We start from the raw sequence: 20,793 nt of genomic DNA, 5'->3' as shown, positions 1-20,793 counted from the left end.
GGCGTCGTGGTGGGTGCCTGTAATCCCAGCTACTCGGGGAGCTGAGGCAGGAGAGTTGCTTGAGCCCAGAAGGCGGAGGCTGCAGTGAGCAAAGATAGTGCCACTGCACTCCAGCCTGGGTGACAGAGTGAGACTCCATCTCGAAAAAGAAAAAAGAAAAGAAAGGAAAGATACTGGAGCTGGCATGCTGTCCACAACATGAGGACACACTGAAAACAGCAGCTTTCTGCAAGCTAGGAAGGGAACTCTCTCCAGAAACCGAATTGGTGGGCTCCTTGATCATGGATTTCCAGCTTCCAGAACTGTGAAAAATCAGTATTTGTTATTAAGCCACCCAATCTGTGTTATTTTCTTAAGGTAGCCCCAGCTGACTAATACCTTCCCCGCAACCCTGGCCCCATGTGATAAAAGCAAGGGAGGGAATGAGATGTCAGTCATTTCTGTTTGTGAGTGATTCACCTCATCTCCTGCAGAAATGGAGATACATAAGCTCCCTGAGTCTGACACTCTGCCAGGAGTAGGAAAAAGCCCAGAGCAGAAAAATGTCATAGAACCCCAAGGCTTTGTAGACCAGTAACACCACCCAAATCTATAGCAATGGAAGACGGATAGACAATTTACTATCTTAGTGTGTTTTCTGTTGCTTATAACAGAAGATGTGAAACTGGGTAATTTATAAGGAAACAAAATTTACTTCTTACAGTTCTGGAGCCTGAGAAGTCCAAGCTCTAGAGGCGTCTGTGCTAAGAGCCTTCTTGCTGGTAGGGACTCCCTGGACATCCCAAGGAAGCACAGGGTATCACACGGCAAGGGGACTGAACATGCTGGTGTGCTGGCTCAGGTCTCTCTTCTTTATATAAAGCCACCAGTCCCACTCCCATGATAACCCATTCATCCACTGATTGACAAATGTATTAATCCATTCATGAGACAAAGCCTTCCTGACCCAATCGCCTCTTAAAGACTCTCCATACTGCCATGTTGGGGATTCAGTTTCACCACGAATTTTGGAGGGGACAAATATTCAAACCATAGCATGTAGCAAGCAGGTGCAGCATTGTCGAAATTCACTCAAGGCGGGGAACTTGGGGACTGCATTCGTCAACAGTGCTGAAAGCCCTGGCAATATGCATTGAGACTTCTCACCCACTCTACTGAAGAAAAGGGGAGCCTGACTATGAGCGAAGGTTCCAGCAAGTGTAACTGGAGTGGGAAAAGTTTGCTGAGTTCATGTTTTTCTTGGCTGCTTTGTGTTATTCACACATTTGCCATCATGCTTCCCCTGACTGGTATCACACTTGTTTAAAACTTGAACTTCCCTGAACATGTACCATTGAGATTCCTTTCCCTGCCAAATTAACTGTGCAGAATTTCTCCTTAAATGTTATCAAAACCCCCTGAAGTGAAAGATTAAATAATCATTTAGTAGCTATTAAAGACAAAGGGGGTCTTTTGGCATAAAGTAATTTTTTTTTTACAGACTATGAGTTTAAATGTGTTTTTCATATGTTTAAAGCTAAATATATTCTTAGAAAAACTTAAAAGATGGTGATACTTGGGGCTATGAGACATTTTTGGTTTTGTTTTCTGAGACAGAGTCTTCCTCTGTCTCCAGGCTGGTGTGCAGTGGCATGATCTCGGTTCACTGCAACCTCTGCCTCCCGGATTCAAGGGATTCTCCTGCCTCAGCCTCCTGAGTAGCTGGGATTACAGGTGCCTGCCACCACACCCAGCTAATGTTTGTGTTTTTAGTAGGGACAGGGTTTCACCGTGTTGGCCAGGATGGTCTCGATCTCCTGACCTGGTGATCCACCTGCCTCGGCCTTCCAAAGTGCTGGGATTACAGGCGTGAGCCACAGCGCCTGGCCAAAACCATCTTTTTTATTTTGAATCGCAAAACTACAAAAACACAAATATGTGATGACGCTTCATTATATGTTCAAAAGATACAGCTCACAGCGGTTAACATTTCTTCTTTCTTCTGTAAATCAATATATTGACCGATGTTATTTCATACTGAAGAGAAAAGGATATTTATGAAACCTCATACAACAGTGTTTCAGGAACTTCAGAAAAAAATAAAATAAAAATAAAAATTCTCAGTCTTGTTGTACTAAGAAGTCTGAATCGTTCTGATAAGCATCTGAATATCAAGTGCTTATTCCAACTTAACTTGTTGCAATTCACGACTCTCTTCTGCCTGTGCGATGCAATGTGATTGTGCCTAGGGTGGATTTATTTGAGCACTGAATAATTTCTTTGCACTTTGGTCTTCAGTGCTGATTAGTTCTTTCTCCTTCAACTTGTTCATACAAAGGATGCCTTGACATAAAGAAAGCCTAGAAACACATAGAAAAAAAAAAAAAAAAAGAATTATGCAGTTAAAATAAAATCCCAGAGATTTTCATTTGCACACCCTGTCTATACATAAACCCATATATAGACCCAGGAAAGGGCTGATATATTTAGCTATGTGAGTAAGATCATTTTAATTAAAGTGAATGTAGCCTTTTGGTCTACAAAATAAACAATCTAACAATAGGAAGAATGCAATCTGTCAAGACATATTTGAGTTATTTTGCAGTAATTGGCTTGGCAGCAGCTTCAGTCACAGATTTCTGTTTCACAGATTGCCCCCAAATGAATAAAGGTTTGCTTTGGAATGTAATTAATATTGCGTTCAACTGCAAGACATTCTCAGGTTGTCAAAGGAATTTGAAGGAGGTAGCTACAAAAAGTGAACAAAATAAAAGTAAAACTGAAAAGTAAATTAAGTCAAATTAATGCACACAAAGTAAACTGGACCAATATAAAATGCCCATGGCATGAACCACATTTCACCTTCAGTTCAATCTCCTCTGAATGTTGAAATTATGCAGGTGGCTAAATAATTCACAAGGTATATGTTTATTGACAATGCTTGCCTCATTTTATCATTGAATCATGAATGAGTGTGGGGAATGTAAATGCTATTCTATCCTCTGTTGACATGAAACAGATCTACAACAGGGCTGCACTCTGGAAGTTTGGATCTCTGAATTCAATACTCATTAACCAGTATCACTTTCTCCACATTAATAATCAATCACCTGCTTCTAGTAGGTCATTAAATAAATATTGAGTTATATGGGTGAAGTGCATCAACATTGATTACCTGTATCCAAATACTAATGTTTTTATTACGATATATTTCCATCTTTTCTGCAAGTCCAACTGTTCTCTTTTTTAGGAGACGGAGTCTCGCTCTGTCACCCAGGCTGGAGCTCAGTGGCACGATCTCGGCTCACTGCAACCTCCACCTACTGTGTTCAAGCGATTCTCCTGCCTCAACCTCCTGTATAGCTGGGATTACAGGTGCCCGCCACGACACCACCACAACCAGCTAATTTTTGTATTTTTTGGTAGAGATGGGTTTCACCATGTTGACCAGGCTGAGGTCGAACTTCTGACCTCAGATGATCTGCTCACCTTGGCCTCCCCAAGTGCTGGGATTACAGGCATGAGCCACCACCCCAGGCCTGCAAGTCCAACTATTCTATTTCAGCAGGAGATATGGGCCCATAGGAAATACTGAGAACAAATAAAGAACATAGTCACAGTTGGTTCCCCTCAACGGTATCAGAACTACTCACTATATTTAAAACATCCGGGTCCATGATATCCCAACAATCAAATATAAGTAATATTAATTGCATACATTAGAGGAATCTTAAATGTATTTTCTTTCCCTTTTAATTAGGAAATCGGTAAATACATTTGTATTTATTAGCTTTTAAAGAGCTGACTGTGGTAGTTAATATAAATTTAGAAAAAAAAGTTATAATTTACAAATAAGAACATAGGGTTTATTAAAGAATAAACTTAATGATTTTTCTTTTTTTGCATCTGTCCTACCTGGCATTAGGGAGGCAGTTTCTTGTAAGTCTTACATTATCTCTTAAAAATATAAAATTGCTTCACAAATCAACAGAAGGTTGGTGATTTTGCAGATGGGCATTTGTATTGAATAATTATTTTACTCTATGTTCAAATATTCAGGTTACTTCTTATTCACAATTAACCTTGTCTTTTGGTGACGTTTATTGTTATTATTATGTGAACTTCAGTTAGCTTCAACCTGTGATACTTGGATAATTTGATAATCAACACAAAGAGGCTTAGGAAAGAAATTTTGAAGGCAAAGAAAAGAGAAAAGATTGGAAATGTGGCTTACTGTATATTCTAAATCTGGCTGAAAGACCAGCTTTTGAACAAGCTGTTATTTTCCACATGGGAGTAGCATTGCTACAGTAAAATGCCAGATTTCATCCATCATAATGTCATGGCTCATATTAAAATGTCTTCAGGGACCTAAGGGAGGGATGGGCAAAAGACATCAAATCAATTTTCAGGCAATTGCTATGGTTTTCAGAAACTAAGCCCTATGTGATAGTGTTATGACTACACAAAGGGAGGTTATAAATAAGGTCCATACATCAAGGGAGGAAGTAATTTAGAAAAAGAAAGCTGATTTGACTTTTGTGTGAGTCTGAACATATGGTTAGGGCACAGCTGGGTTATCATTCTATACATTCTAACGAGAGAAAAGAACCAAATCAACACTTTGGAGAAATGAACCTATCACCACAGTCTTGAACCTGACACCTTCAAAACCATCTATCACTCTTCATCAGCTGAGAAGGATTCAAGGTTATTTTGCATTTGTTTAACGTAGTATTTAATCACAAGAAAATCCAGCCAAGCATCATTATTTGATGACCTTGGTAGCTTCGAACTAATCTTCATATGAAGGTGTATTTTCCATAGGACAAGAATTGGCCCAATTAAGAGATCTGTGATGCAGTCAGACCTTCATACATGAAATTCCTTCTTCTTGATTGAGTAGTCCATTGTTAAATCTATAAGCTTTAAAGTACTACAGCCTATATTTGCCACAGCTGCCTCTACTCTATAAAGAGTCAATCTGTGTTTCAAGAACTTAATCGTCATGAAATGAGTCTTGGGTGTAAAAATCAGGAAGGGTAAGTGGGTAAGAACCTTGTGCAATTTCTGTGCATTTATTTGACTGGAGAAAAAAAGTTAATAATGTGACATGATCTTGTCAGCAGAATAAAAAATAAAATCTAAATATTTATTATATTTCCATATTCTATTGAGAGACTTTAATTATGGCAATATATAAGATAACTATATATTCCTTATAAACTGTAGAGTCACAGCAAATTAACATAGAGCAGAAAATTACTTCCATCAATGTAATTAATATGTAATCCTTGCCATTTAATTTGAAAAAATATGTCTCTATAGTGGTACTAATCTTCACATGTTCTGTTCCTCAAATCATTATGTGTTGGAAGAAACTGTGTTTCAGTTTCCTGACCATCAAAGTATGTTAGTAAACATTCCTACCCTAACTGAAGGAAAACTATATTTTAGAGGGTATATAACACCACATTCAACTATGGAAAGCAAGGAATAAAAACATGATATGCTTTTAAAAACTATAACATGTGCAGAGATGGTTAATAAGGAGCATAATTTTGGGGAGCAGCCAAACTACAAAGATTAAGAAAACGAACTGTGTCAAAATTTTGCAATAAGCAGCTCAGTTGCAAATAGCTCTAATACTCAGCTATGCTGGGAGACAAAAGATATTTCTTTAGACTTTTTAGTTAGGCTTTATTCACATCCAAATCAGGAACTAGGAATCACAGATTCTGAGAGGTCAAAATTAATCAAGAAATTGCAAATAGTTTTGCGTCAATATAGATGTCTAGATTAACTGAGTATAAACAGGGTTCTATTATTTATCACAAATAATAGATGCACAAATAATTGATGCACCATTAACACTAAAGTAGTTTTTGCTTTGTTTAATTATGGAGTCATTTGTGATTTGTTTTTTTGATTTTAGTAGATTGATGCAATATAATTTTAGTCTTGTGCTCAACAGAATAGATTTATTTGAAATGCATTTATTGTGTATATATTTAGTAGCAAATGCAATACACTGAGTTAACTAAGCTTGAGCCCAGTTATTAATTTATGAAGAAGAGGGTTGGGAAAGAATCCTCTGGAAGAAAATCAACCAAGGATCCAACTATTTGGTTTATCATTTTATTAATATATCTATTCTAGGTTTTCTATGGGCAGTAGGAAACCTGTGAACTGCTGGAGATACTACCATTTTACACATTAACTTTCAGTGCAAGATATTATAATAAGTGCTAAGGCAACCAATAAGAATAATGAGTATTACTATTATTAATTATTATTGCTAAAGTTTATTGAGTATCCCAAGCACTGTGCAGGCCACATTCAGTGAATATTTGTAACAATACTTTGAGTTAGTAACTATGATTATCTCCATTTCACAGAAGGGGAAAGTACGATTTTGAGAGCTTAAAGGACATGGCTCAAATTTACGAAAGTAGTAAGTGGGAGAGTGAATCCAGGATTCTTTGAGTCTGAAATGGCTGGCAGTCCCAGCTCCTAAGGAGCCATAGCTAATGAGATCAGGGTTATAAAAGGAATACATAACTCACATTGGAACACCTTGGAAGTCATAGAGAAAAAAATTGAACAAGTGAAGGCAAATCATGACCTTGTGCGGAAGTTCCCATCACACTGTTACTGACATATCTTTGAGAAAACCCCACAGATCTTTCTAAGTTTCTATTTGATACATGGAAATGTTTCTTCTATCTCTTTGTCATTGAGAAGAATGTTGACTCTTTGGCTAAAATCTCATTGAATGCCTTTCTTATTTATTTATTTATTTATTTATTTATTTATTATTTATTTTGAGGTGGAGTTTTTCTCTTGTTGCCCAGGCTGGAGTGCAGTGGTGCAATCTCAGCTCACTGCAACCTCCACCTCCTGGGTTCAAGTGATTCTCCTGCCTCAGCCTCCTGAGTAGCTGGGATTACAGGTGCCTGCCACCAGACCTGACTGATTTTTTTCTATTTTTAGTAGAGAGGGCATTACATCATGTTGTCCAGACTGGTCTCGAATTCCTGACCTCAGATGATTCACCCATCTCAGTCTCTCAAAGTGCTGGGATTACAAATGTGAGCCACCACCCTGGGCCTGCAAGTCTGACTATTCTATTTCAGTAGGAGATATGGGCTCATAGGAAATACTGAGAACCAATAGAGGACATAATCAGTTTGTTCTCCTCAATGGTGTCGAATTACCCACTTGTTTAAAACATCCAGGTCCATGATATCCCAACAATCAAATACAGGTAGTATTAATTGCATACACTAGTGGAATCTTAAATATATTTTCTATCCCTTTTGACTAGGAAACCAGTATTAAGTGTCTTGGGGAGAAAGGTGTTTTATCTCTGAGAAAGTTTTACTCGCTCTACTGAAGGCCTCTCACAAACTTTGATATGTTTTACAATTTAAACTTTTTAAGCTACTGAGAAGCATGAAAAATATATATACATATATCTCTCCATTTTTGCAAGGAAACTCAAAAAGTCTATTTTATTTTATATAGATGTCGCTTTCCAGGAGTAGGGTTATCATAATGAGTGGTAAGTCACACATGGCTTAAAATTGGGGGATGATGGTCTCTCTTAGCTTCTTGGTTGATGTCTTCAAGGCTGATATTGGCAGGTGGTGGCAAGTTTAAAGTTATGGAAATACAATTACATTTGGAAATCTCATTAGGGTTTGCATTTCATAATCACCACCTTCCTCTCTCCTTCAGAATCACACAAAACCATTTTATTCTCCTTGGCTTGATGGCTCCGCTGTCTTTGGTTCTGGCTGGCAGTACCTGCACCTCAGCCTGGCCCTTGGCAGCAGTCAGCTCTTACCCTTTGATCTTTTAGGCAAGGTTATTTCAGTTCATCTTTGACTGCTGTGTGCTACTCTCTGCAGGCTCCTTCCCATCTAATTTTCCATTTGTTTCCCCTTCAAAACCTTCTTCATATTCACCGATCCAGCCTATATTTGTCTGTTTGGAAAGATTTATTCTCCCCATCCCATTATTCTTGTTATAATTTAGCATGCAAGGCAGAGTGCGGCACTGGTACTTGTACTGTAGAACTCTTAAAAGCATGCACATGGATAAAAAATGAGCAAACACATTTTAAAAATATGCAGGATTTTAATTGTTTTAATTCTGAGCAGACAACTTTGATCCCGGCAACCCTTCAGATCAGAGAATTTTGTATAGTGAGAATGGTTTCTTAATCCATTGACTTTCTACTCCTTCTAATGTTCCATCCCATATAAATTCCTCTATTTTCATTGACCAAACCCTTTACTGCCGTCTCATTCTTTTCAATATCTACAGTTGAAAGGATACAAATTTAGCTTGGATGAATGTTGAAGAAAATGCTCAAGAAAAAAAATTTAGACATAGTTTTTCAAGAGTACATTATATGTCACACACAAAATTGTAAGTTCCCACTAGAATATAAGCTCTGAGAGGGCAAAGATTTTTGTCTGATTTATTCACCTCTCTACTCTTAATTCATGAAATCTTGCCTGCCACATAGTAGTTGTGCAATAGAAAGTATTGTATTTATTTTTTATTTTATTTTATTTTTTTGAGACAGAGTCTCACTCTGTTGCCCAGGCCGGAGTGCAGTGGTATGCTCTTGGCTCACTGCAACCTCTGCCCCCTGGGTTCAAACAATTCTTGTGTCTCAGCCACCTGAGTAGCTGGGATTACAGGCATGTGCCATCACACCCGGCTAATTTTGTATTTTCAGTAGAGACGGGATTTCACCATATGGCCAGGCTGGTCTGGTCTCAATTGATCCACCCACCTTGGCCTCCCAAAGTGCGAGGATTATAGGCATGAGTCACTGTGCCTGGCCAGAAATTTGTAAATGAATGAATCATTTTTCTTAATCACCTGCCTAACTGAAACCAAAACATTGCATACATGAGTTTCAGTTTATTATGTCTTTGAAAATACCACTAATTAACTATTGCTTTGTTTTAGGGGTAATAGAAATTAAACTATTTTTCTGTGTATTATCTATGTATTATTTATAATTTATAGTCATATTAATAATGAACTGCAAATAAGGACCACTGAGCACATAGCATTTTTTCTTAGAGTTTGGTTAAAATATAATTTATGTATGTAAAGGTAATAAATTTCATAACTTGATATATAAAATGTGCATACATACCGTGGTTGTTTATACACAAGGAAAATGAATGTGTTCACTTATTCCCTACCTTGCCTAGGGCTGAGTGTGGAGGATAAAGAAATCTGATCAAGGTTTTTACTATTCATAGTGGTGACACATTCCTCTTATTTTAGAGTCCTCAAAAATGTACATACATACTTTTGCATTCACTGAATGGAAGTCAGTGGAGATGGGGAAGGAACATAGGCTTCATTACATGAAATTTTACTTTCTTGGCAAAATTTTCAAAAGATATTCAAATACACTTGTTTGGTGAAGAATGAGAGAGTGAGCTAACAAGGAAGACAGAAGAAGAATGCATGACAGTGTAACAAGAGCAGTGGGCTGGAGGACTTCCCTGTAGGGTTGTGAGACTGCTCTAGTGGCCCCTCATTTATGGCAAGTAGAGGACTAGGGGAGACCACAGGATTTCGTGAATTGCCTGAATGTTACCAATGGAGATAACACCGTTAATCCTGTCTATGCACAAGTCTGGTTCTTATAATTGGCCCTTCATTTTGAACTTGGAGGAGTTCATATGCTTAATAAACTTCATCTCCACAACACTGGTCTCCAATGGAGCAGCAAAACCTTGCTCAGGGGACTTTCAGGGAGGGTTTTATAACTCAAATCTACACCAAAATTTTGCTAGGATACTGCAGGATGGGACTGAGAAAGCATGAAATCTTTCAAATACATGGAATTAATTTCTTATGAAATTTTCTGTTGTCAATATGTTGAGAATTATTTCCTTTTTAATAGTGTACAGTAAGTTTCTAAAAGAGTCAGTGGTAACTGTATGTTTGGTAAGAGGGTGTATTTATTTATTTGTTTGTTCTTTTGGAGGTGTATTTATTTTTACACCGTGTGTGTCTTTTTTGAAAAGGCCTAACTAAAATGGTTGCTTAGGTTGAATAATATTTAAGAAACTAAAAGTGAATTACATTAGGAAAAAAATGCCCCTTTGTAATGAAAACAAATCCTCCTGACCTACTTATTTAAATTTAAATCCAAGACCCATTTATTAGTCCAGTGGTTCTCAACCTTTCTGCATGGAACTCTGTAAAGTTACTTATCTGCAGACCTCACCCGAGGCAAATTAAATTAGAATCTCCAGGTGTGGAGCCCATGTCACAGCATTTTTTAAAAAACTCTTTGATAGTTCTAATGTGCAGCTTGGTTTGAAAATAATTGATCAGGCTTTTTCTAATCTATAACTTTCAAAGAAATCATATTCCAGAAGTTTCTTTGTTGAGCAGTTGTTTACATTTGGGAATACATTTTTTCAAATGAACAATGTTATACATGGTGTTTAATTCCCCAGGCCTTTCCATAAAAGCTTAATTAAGCCCAATGTATCTGAAGCTTAGTACTCTGCTAATGGAATTATAGAACATAATCACCATGTATAACAATGTTTCTGCAACAGCAGACCCAGAATTCTAATGGCGAGAGGGAAGAATAGAAAAAGGATCACTGCCTACAGCCCAGCCAAAAATTGCTGCTCTCCTGTTCCCTCTATTGTGTCCCTGCCACCACCACACACACCTGCCTCTCCTTGTAGTCATCTAGGGGGTTTGAGGGTCCTGAATAGTGTGTTTCCAGTGCCCCTGTTTTTCCCCCACCAGGTTAAAATTAACCTGCCAGGCTTCATTCCACTGCTGCAACTATTACTACTGGACAGAAGTCCCTTCCTTGTCTGGATACAGACATAGCACCTAATTCTCTTAATGTGTATGGTGGATGGGTGGTGGGGGAGTTGTTTGTTTGTTTTCTACTCTAATCTTCCTTCTTGCCTTTTTTTGTTTGTTTGTTTTTTGAGACAGATTCTCGCTCTGTCACCCATGCTGGAGTGAAGTGGTGTGATCTCAGCTCACTGCACCCTCCACCTCCCAGGTTCAAGTGATTCTCCTGTCTTGGCCCCCTGAGTAGCTGGGATTACAGGTGCCCCCCCACCATGCCCGGCTAATTTTTTATATTTTAGTAGAGACGGGGTTTCACTGTGTTGCCCAGGCTGGTCTCGAACTCCTGAGCTCAGGCAAAAATCCACTGGCCTCAGCCTCCCAAAGTGCTAGGATTGCAGGCATGAGCCACCACGCCTGGCCCTTCTTGCCTTTTTTAAGTGATGGAGTTGTTTCCTGCTAACAATGCAAATCAGACAATGGATACAAATGATCATTGTTTCCTATGCTCATTCCTCCCTGTGAATTTTTTTCACTTCTCCCCTAGAAGCACAAAGTTCATATGACTTATCTTCCAAAACAGGTCACTTTTTAAACTTAAAGGAGGGGCTACATACTTGCACTGGGCCAGTGGACGTAAACCAGAACAACCCTAGGTGGAAAAGAATGTTTGTTCTCCCTAAAAATGGGCTTAGGTCACACAAAGGATTAAGATAAGATTCATTAGCATTTTATCATGGATACCAAATGCTGGCAAGGAAGTGTCAGCAAAAGCTTTCAAATAAAGAGGAGGAAGGTGGTAGAGGGGGTGGTGTTTCTCTATTAGTCCTTTCTCCCATTGCTATGAAGAAAGACCTGAAGCTGATGAATTTACAAAGAAAAGAGATTTAACTTGCTCATGGTTCTGGAGGCTTTACAGGAAGCGTGGTGCTGACATCTGCTTGGCTTCTGGAGAGGCTTCAGGAAGCTTCCAATTATGGCAGAAGGCCAGTGGGGAGCAGCTGGCTCACACGGTGGGAGCAGGAGCCAGAGAAAGGGGGAAGGTGCCACACACTCTTAAACTACCAGATCTCCAAAGAACTCACTCACTATCACAAAGACAGTACCAAGGGACATGGGGCTAACTATTTATGAGAAATCCATTCGCCATTATCCAATCACCTTCTACCAGGCTCTACCTCCAACGCTGGGGATTGCATTTCAATATGAGATTTGGGCGGGGACACACATCCCAATTACTAGTTACTATTATCAAGGATTTCTATACTGAGGGTAAAGAGGGAAAATAAAATAGGGAAAAATCTCTTTATGTGTTTTTCCCTTTGCCACCCAAGTCACCACACTGGCCCAGCACCCCTGGGTCATAGTGACATTCTATCATGAGATGGAATGGATAGAGAGGTTCGAGGGGGCAGGGTGAGGAGAGGAGAAGATGCTACCAAAGAGGGCTGTTAGAGGAAACAAAATGCAGAAGAAAACATCCAGAGTAGTTATGAAACATGAAAAGAGAATTTTTAGAGTCATGCAGCCACTGAGAAATACCGCAGCTATTTTAGGAAAGGAGGGCATTCTTTTGTAGAGAATAAAAGTGGGCGAGACCAATCAGATTGAGAGCTGTTGAGACAACCTGAATGTTAAGAAGTGAATACATAAAGTAGAGTCTTGGAAAATTGAGAGTTTTAAAATATTCTTACCACTGTTATTCATTAAAAAATACTAACATTTATTCAGTTGGGTTTCTGTTTCTTATTAACCAGATGTCTTCCCATGTCCCCTCTTTCCAATTGTATGCATATATGGTTGGCATCTAGTTAGTCCAGCCACACTGACAGTATCTGGTGTCTCCAATTCGACTGGCAGAGAGTCCATCCCTACTTATGTGGACATCTGTTGGAGGACATTTTTTATCCCTTTCTACGTAGCAAAGATGGGGAAAGGGAGCAAGGGAAATCAGTATGTGAAATGTCAACCTCATGGCATATTGATTTTTTGGATTTATTTATTTGTACCTCTGGGAATCTCACTCATATGACACTTGGCGCAATTACTCATTCAACTTTATGTACTGGGATTTTGAATGTCTTCTGTTTTTGAACCGCCTGGCAATATGTCCAATATGATTGATCTTGTCATTATTTTCTTTCACTTTGAATTTATGATCTAATGATCAATTTTGTGCCCCGGGAACATTTGAAATTGAGCTGATTTACTCCTCTTTTTTTCGGTCCCATTTTCCTCACGATAACTCCCACTAAGACCTCTGACAACCAAATCACATCTTTGGCCCACATAAAAAATAATTATTAATATTGGAAATGACCAGATTCTGTTATTTAATATGATTACACATAATCTGTCTTTAAAATTTTTAAAAATATAATATGTTAATTTTATTAGATTTCTAATAAAAATATGCCAAATGACTACAAACATCTAAATTGGTAGAATGCATAAAAATAATTTCAAAATAATATTCAGCTATTAAAAATAGCTATTAAGTAGTCATTATCTGATAGAAACTTTAAACTTTTTATAAATGTTTTATTTTATCTCATGACTGATGGGGTTCAGGACATGAGGTTTGGATCATAATGCTAAAATACACAATCTCAAACTCTGTAATCCTAAATGTTGAAATTCCAAAAGATCTAAATCCCTAAAGTCTAAAATTCCTAACATCTAAAATCTCAAAAATCACAAGCACAGAATAGTTGCATCATGTTACGTGGAATTATTCCTTTGGTTATTATTTACGTAAATTAAGTATGGTTTAAAAAGATGCCTCTGGGTGCCAAGTTGACAAAGTGTAGACTTGTGGACTTAATTTGAGGTGTCAACTTGACTGGATTAAGAAATGTCTAGAAACCTCAGAAAGCATTGTTTGGAGTGTCTGTGAAGGTGTGTATTCGTCAGAGTTCTCTTAGAGAGACACAACTAACAGGGTATCTGCATATATGAAAGGGAGTTTATTAAGAAGAATTCACTCACGCAATCACAAGGTAACGTCCCACCATAGGCTGTCTGCAAGTTGAGGAACAATAAAGCCAGTGGCAGATCAGTCCAAGTCCCAAAACCTCAAAAGTAGGGAAGCCAACAGTGCAGCCTTCAGTTTGTGGCCAAAAGCCTGAAAGGCCCTGACAAACTACTGGTGTAAGTCCAACAGTCCAAAAGCTGAAGAACTTGGAGTCTGATGTTTGAGGGAGGAAGCATCCAGCACGGGAGAAAAGGATGAAGGCCAGAAGTCTGCTCTTCCATCTTCTCCTGCCTGCTTTATTCTAGCCTCACAGGCAGCTGAGTAGATGGTGCCCACCTAGATTTAGGGTAGGTCTGCTTCGCCCAGTCCACTGACTCATATGTCAATCTCATTTGGCAGCACCTTCACAGGCACACCTAGGAAGGATATTTTGCATCCTTCAATCCAATCAAGTTGACACTCAATATTCACCATCACAGCGTGTTTCCAGGGGAGATCAGTGCATGGATCCAAGTGGATTAAGTCGGGAAGGTGTCCCCTCAGTGTTCTTGGGTACCATCCTACTGGCTGTTGGCTGGGAGAGAACAAATACAGAAGGTGAACTGGTCTCTCTCTGAGAGGTGGGGCAGACATTTCTTCTGCTAACTTGGACATCAGAACTCCAGGCTTACCACCCTTTGAAGTCTAGGACTTGCACCAGGGGCCCCCAGGGTCCTGCAGCTTTTGGCATCCCAGGGTCTCCAGCTGGCGGATGGCCTGTCGTGGGACTTCTCAGCCACTGTAATTTCATGAGCCAACTCCTTTAATAAATCCTCTCTCATATTTTTTGTACACATAGTGATACAGGAGCTAGAAAGAAATTATTTGGGTAGCTCGTCAGGGTAAGAGAGTCCTTGATAAGGTTTCCCTATTAACATAAGCAGCTCCCAAATTCTTTTCTAACCAACAGCAGCCTGTAAAGTCAGCTGGAAGCTTGCATGGGTGAATGCCAGCAGCTGAGCCAATAGGAAGAGGCTACCTGGGGGCCAGGCATGTTCAAGGAGGTTTTCTCTTCCCTTTTCTTTGTCAACCACAAAGAAACAGGCAACACGGTGCAGGCTGGGTAGAGAATCTATTTGCATAATAAACGATTAGGGTGGAGTGGCCAGCTTCTTCAAGCGCTATGTAAATGACACTCCTGGTCCAACCAATTTTTTGAGCCCTAGGTAAATCAGGCACCACCTCCTCAAGCTCTTCTGTAAAACCCCCTGCAATTCACCAGGGAACTAGAAACCCCATGAGAGAGCCCCCCTCTCTCTCTGCATGAGAGAGAGCCCATCTCTTTCTCTTGCCTATTAAATCTCCACCCTTTTTTTTTTTTTTTGAGACATAGTCTTGCCCTGTGGCCTGGGCTGGAGTGTAGTGGCATGACCTCCAATCACTGCAGACTCCACCTCCCGGGTTCAAGCGATTCTCCTGCCTCAGCCTCCTGAGTAGCTGGGATTACAGGCGCCTGCCACCACGCCCAGCTAATTTTTGTATTTTTAGTAGAGATGGGGTTTCAGTATGTTAGCCAGGCCGGTGTCGAACTCCTGACCTTGTGATCCACCCTACTCAGCGTCCCAAAGTGCTGGAATTACAAGCATGAGCCATCACGCCCAGCCAAACCTCCATTCTTAAACTCACTTCTTGTATGTCTGGGTCCTCGATTTCCTTGGTATGAGAAGTTAAACCTCAGTTATTTATCCCAGACAATAACGCCGCTTCAACAGCTTATTGGTTCTGTCTTCCTGGAGACACCTGACTATACAGACTTGGTATTGGGGAAGTGGAATAGCATTCTTTCTTACTGTATTTCTTACAACACAATGGAAGAGATCTGTGAATTTAGTCTCTTGTAAGAAGGCTGTGGTAAGTTAAGTGTACAAGGCTACTTAATGGTGAAAGATAAAAGTTTAAAAGTTAGTTATGCCTGATGCTGTGAAAACAAAAAATCTCTTCATTGTGATGACCTAGCAATAATACCTTGAAATGGACAGCATATGCTTACAAAATTTCTAGATTGTAACCACTCTCCAAACACAAGTGCCTTGGGTGTTTTGAAGACCATGGGAAGAGGGAAAAATGCAGGTGAAAAACATAAGATATCTCTCCTGCCAAATTATTTAATCACATGCAACTTCTGACCCTCCACACAGGGCACCATGCTTGCCTTCAAAAAATACCTCCCCCAGAGAATAGAAATAATTAGATATACTCAGTGATCTTCTGAACCAAAGACACTTACTGATATTGAGGTTTCTTCAGGATTGCAAAACACATTAAATGGTGAACTCTTCTTGATTAGGAATTTAACTGTCGAAGAAGATAAACTTCTTGTATTTACCACTAAAGCTAATGTTAAAAAACTAGCACATGCTGGCTGGGCACAGTGACTCACGCCTATAATCACAGCACTTTGGGAGGCCGAGGTGGGCAGATCACCTGAGGTTAGGAGTTCGAGACCAGTCTGGACAACATAGTGCAACCCTGTCTCTACTAAAAATGCAAAACTAAATTAGCTGGGCATGGTAGTGGATGCCTGTAATCCCAGCTACTCAGGAGGCTGAGGCAGGAGAATCACTTGAAACTGGGAGGCGAAGGCTACAGTGAGCAGAGATCATGCTATTGCACTCCAGCCTGGGTGACAGAGCGAGACTCCATCTCAAAAACAACAACAACAACAACAACAAAACAAAAACAAAATTAGCATATGCTTCACTTTGCCTAATGGATTGGTACTTTCAAAACCATCCCCACTGTTTCTTCTCAACTATGTACAGTTCATGATCCTAATGGATCAAAAAATCTTATAAAGCTCCCCTCCTTTATGTATTAATGACTGGAAAAAGTGAAGCACTTTTTAGAAGCTTATTTGAAGGTTTGGTGGACTTTGCAGAAGAAAAATGGATTTTAATTGAATCGCTAAGCCATAATGATAGATTTGGAATCAAGTGAGATCAAGGCTTCACGAATTGAATTTCAAGCTGTTACCAATAAAGTTTGCTTTTTCCATTCAACCCAATGCATTTGATGGAAAATTCAGATGAGCAGATTGACCACACTGTATAGTAACAATGAAAGCTTCAGTTTAAAAATGTGTCATTTGCCTGCACTGGCATTTCTCTCAGCTGATGAAATTCCAGAAGTTTTAGTAAATTAGAGACAAATTTACCTGAAGAAGCCAGAAAAGTTACTGACTGGTTCAGAAATAACTACGTGCATGGCAGGATAAGAAGACGTTACTGGTTCTGCCAAATTGGTGGCCTCTATGTGAGGGCATGAAAAATGGATTTCCATGTGCCCAAACAGCATGAAAGTATGGCAGAAAAAATGGTAACATGTAGTACTGATTGCTCACGTCCGTGTATCTCAAATTACAGAAGTTCAGAATGAGCTGTGCCATATAGAAAATGATGTGAACATATCCTCTGAGGAGAGCCATGCCCTAAAATTTAAAAAAAAAAAGGAGATATTCATCAAGATGCAAGAATTCAAAATCTTATTAATGATCATCCACGTCAGTCAGTACCTCTGTGCAATTATTCATAGTCTGTTTTAATCCCTGTAACACGCTTCTTCGTATGTAAAATTTTCCTTTTTTCTTTTCTTTTTTCAGTATTTTTCCACAGTATTTTTAATTGTCATTATTAATTTTTGCGGTGTATTCCATCATCCTATCCTGTGTATTTCATGTTCACATCATTTCTATTACTGGAGATATCAATTGTGTAGAGTCTTTTAGTGCGTTCTAATTTGTTTTGTGCATTTTTTTGCAAATCTGACTCCATAAAAGTGCATTCTTACAACATTTACTTTGGGTGTAAGCCTTGTGCATGTATCTAAAAATGTTGAAACTTCCTCAACAAATAAAGAGATGTCCTTTTTGTACATCAGCATTTGTGAAAAATAAGATTTCTCAAGATCTCAGCTTTTTGGATGACTGCATATGTGATGATGATCTATCACGCTTTTTGATTGATCTCATCAAAAAGCAAGTTGTTCCTCATGGTATTTTAGATGACCGCAGTTATAAAGCTGGATGCACCCAACTACCAGCCATAGTGACATGTATTTATACATTTTCCTTTCTGGCCTATTTCTTTATGGATATGATTAATCTGTTCATACCTGTTATACTCATGTGACTATTGTTGACCTGAGTACTTATACACGAAAAACTGTCTATGTTATTATCACCTATTCTACTGTGCAAAGTGGCCCATGTTTTTATATGTTTCTCAAATAAATCCCCCTACACAAGTACAAATAAGTATATTTTAAAGAATTCTTTCATTATTTTTTCCAGAATTATATTTTCAGGATTTTGTTCTTTCAGGATTTCAACCTTTGAGATTATGGCTCTAGTATTGCATCTCTGGGGATTATAATTGTCCCCTGTTCAAAAGTTCTGTAGAATTGGTGAATATAGGAGGGTAAAAGAAGGCCAGAGTTGCTGGAAAAGAAAGAGGGAGAACATGGGACCGGGACTGCACTTAGTACGCTACGAATCAATAATTTGTCTTTAGCTAAGTGCAATAAAAAGTCACTGTAGTAATTAAGGAGGAAGTGACTTAATGACCTCTGTACAAATGAGTTGGAGATAAGGAGGAGCAGAAATTGTGAGGACATTTAAGAATCTCTGATTGCAGTTCAGGTGAGATTTGTGGTTACCTAGACAAGGGAGAAGACAATGCTGGAAAGAGATGGACCCACTGGATAGATTGTCAGAAGAGAAAATAGATAGGACTTGTGCTACCTTATTATTGGAGGTAAGGGTGATATTAAAAATAGCGTCAATTATTGTGTCTTGCATAAGTTAATAAATAGCAGTTCCATTTAGAGCAGTTCCCTTTAGGAATCTTTGAAAGGGGACCAGGTCACAACCAGGTTGAAGTGGGTGATTCCAGGAGTAATAATGTGTCTCATTTTAGATGTGCTGAGTTTGAGTTTGATTTGCTTTTTAAATAATCAAAGTAACACAGCTGCATTGTTGGACATATGATCTAAGCTTCAACAGAATGTCTGAAATGAAGTTTATATATAAATATCATCTCTATATATAGATAGAAATGAAAACCAATGATGTAAAAGATAACACTGAAAGATGGGAAATGAAATCAGAAACTAGGAGAGCCCAGTACTATGACTGGGAGCATGCAAGCATTTTATGTGGGTGGTGAAGGCAAAGCTTGACAAAGGTAAGAAGAAAGAGTGCTCAGAATAGTAGGAGACAAGGCCAGGAACATGTGTTTAGACAACCAACATAAGTAAGTGATATTCAAGAGACAGTTCATAGTGTCAGTTGCTACTATGAAATCAGGTAAGATGAGGACTGAAGGTGACCTGCCTGTTGAATAAGGTGGTATAAGTCAGGTAGGAGAAAGATTGAGACATCTGAAGAATAACCTGATATCTTATATTCATAAAGTTTTATAATTTGCTTTTCCATTTTACAATAAACTTGTGAAGATACTTCCATGTTGTTAAATATTTTTCTAGCAGAGTTCTACCATAGTTTATTAAATGTATTTCATATTGCTGGCCATTCCAACATTTTTGCTACTATAAACAATCTCATAATGACCACCCCTGCAGCCATGTCTTTATGAATATGATTATGTCCCTGAGCCACATTTCTGGAAGTGCAATTGCTAGGTTAAAAGTTGTTCTATTTTTTTTTCTAAATATAGGGTTATATAATCATTGGAATGTTATTGCCAAATCAGTGCATGGCTAAGTTTGCACAGTCTACTAATGTTTCTTCCCTGAGGAACTAAGCAAGCCTAAGTGATTACCCACATTTATTATCGTTTAGCCCATATACGCCTCTGAGATTGGTTTTAATTGAACCATGGTATAAATCTTTACTCTCTGAAAACGATAAATTGCTAATATTTAGTTAGTACTTACTATGCATCACACATTCTTTTAAGATGGTACATGAGGCCAGGTGCTGTGGCTCATGCCTGTAATCCCTACACTTTGGGAGGCCGAGGTGATCACCCGAGGTCAGGAGTTCAAGACCAGCCTGTGAAACCCTGTCTCTACTAAAAGTACAAAATATTAGCCAGGCGTTGGAGCAGGCACCTGTAATCCCAGCTACTCAGGAGGCTGAGACAGGAGAATCGCCTGAACCTGGGAGGCGGAGGTTGCAGTGAGCCAAGATTGTGCCATTGCCCTCCAGCCTGGGTGACAAGAGCAAGACTCCATCTCAAAAAAAAAAAAAACCCCGAAATAGATAGATAGTAATTTAATTCTGGTAGGAATCCTCTCTTTTCCTTTCATTATTTTTCTTTTGGTATTAAAGACAGACTATTTTTGCACAGTAGGTTGGGTAAATTCTCATATTCAACTTCAAGGAAAGGTTCTAGCGGACACAAGCTCAAGTAATGGGGACATCCTATGAGAGTGGACTATGAAATTAAGCAGTAGAAGGGAGTATGTTTGTTCTATGGATCCTAAAATCATAAGATAAATGTACATATATCACCAGGTCAGGTTAATATGCAAATATCAGAGGAAAGTTAATATAAAAATTTTTATCATGTGTTTTTCCATGTAAAATTCTTTCTGCTGTTCAAAATTATTGGCAAATGGAGATTGTGATTTCCACTATGAAGGAGGAAGAGAAGAGGAGAAAGAGAAGGCAAAGAGGAGAAAGAAGAGAAGGAGGAGGAGATAAAGAAATTGAGGGAGGGGACTTATTTTACTCTAAGTACATTAATTATAAAGAAAAATAAAATAAAATGGGGTAAGGGATACAGCAACATTTGTTTTCCAACAAGGAAAGCTAGAATACGATAATTTCTTCTAAAGAATGTGTCTATTATCCTTGATGGAGGCCAAAGTTGAAAAGCAAACAGATGGCTTTCAATTCTACACAGGGTCCACACCTCCCCACGTTGGTAGTTATGGTATTTAGGGAGAGGGTCTTTAGTGAATAAAGTAATTGAGAT

General features: G+C 38.8%; 1 long non-coding RNA gene across 1 annotated transcript in view; it reads right to left on the bottom strand.

The window, feature by feature from the left end:
• Window positions 1-1,827: 1,827 nt before the first annotated feature.
• LOC103887293 overlaps window positions 1,828-20,793 on the bottom strand; it is a 32,023-nt gene continuing 13,057 nt past the window's right edge. Inside the window, exons 2-3 of the long non-coding RNA XR_002524177.2 lie at window positions 4,214-4,350; window positions 1,828-2,339 (exon numbers count right to left, since the gene is read on the bottom strand). This is a non-coding gene — a long non-coding RNA (uncharacterized LOC103887293). The remainder of the gene's footprint in view (window positions 2,340-4,213; window positions 4,351-20,793) is intronic.

This window comes from Papio anubis, chromosome 11 (genome assembly GCF_008728515.1).
Source record: "Papio anubis isolate 15944 chromosome 11, Panubis1.0, whole genome shotgun sequence".
In the NCBI taxonomy this organism is placed as follows: Eukaryota; Metazoa; Chordata; class Mammalia; order Primates; family Cercopithecidae; genus Papio; species Papio anubis.
This window is presented reverse-complemented; position numbering and strand designations above follow the sequence as displayed.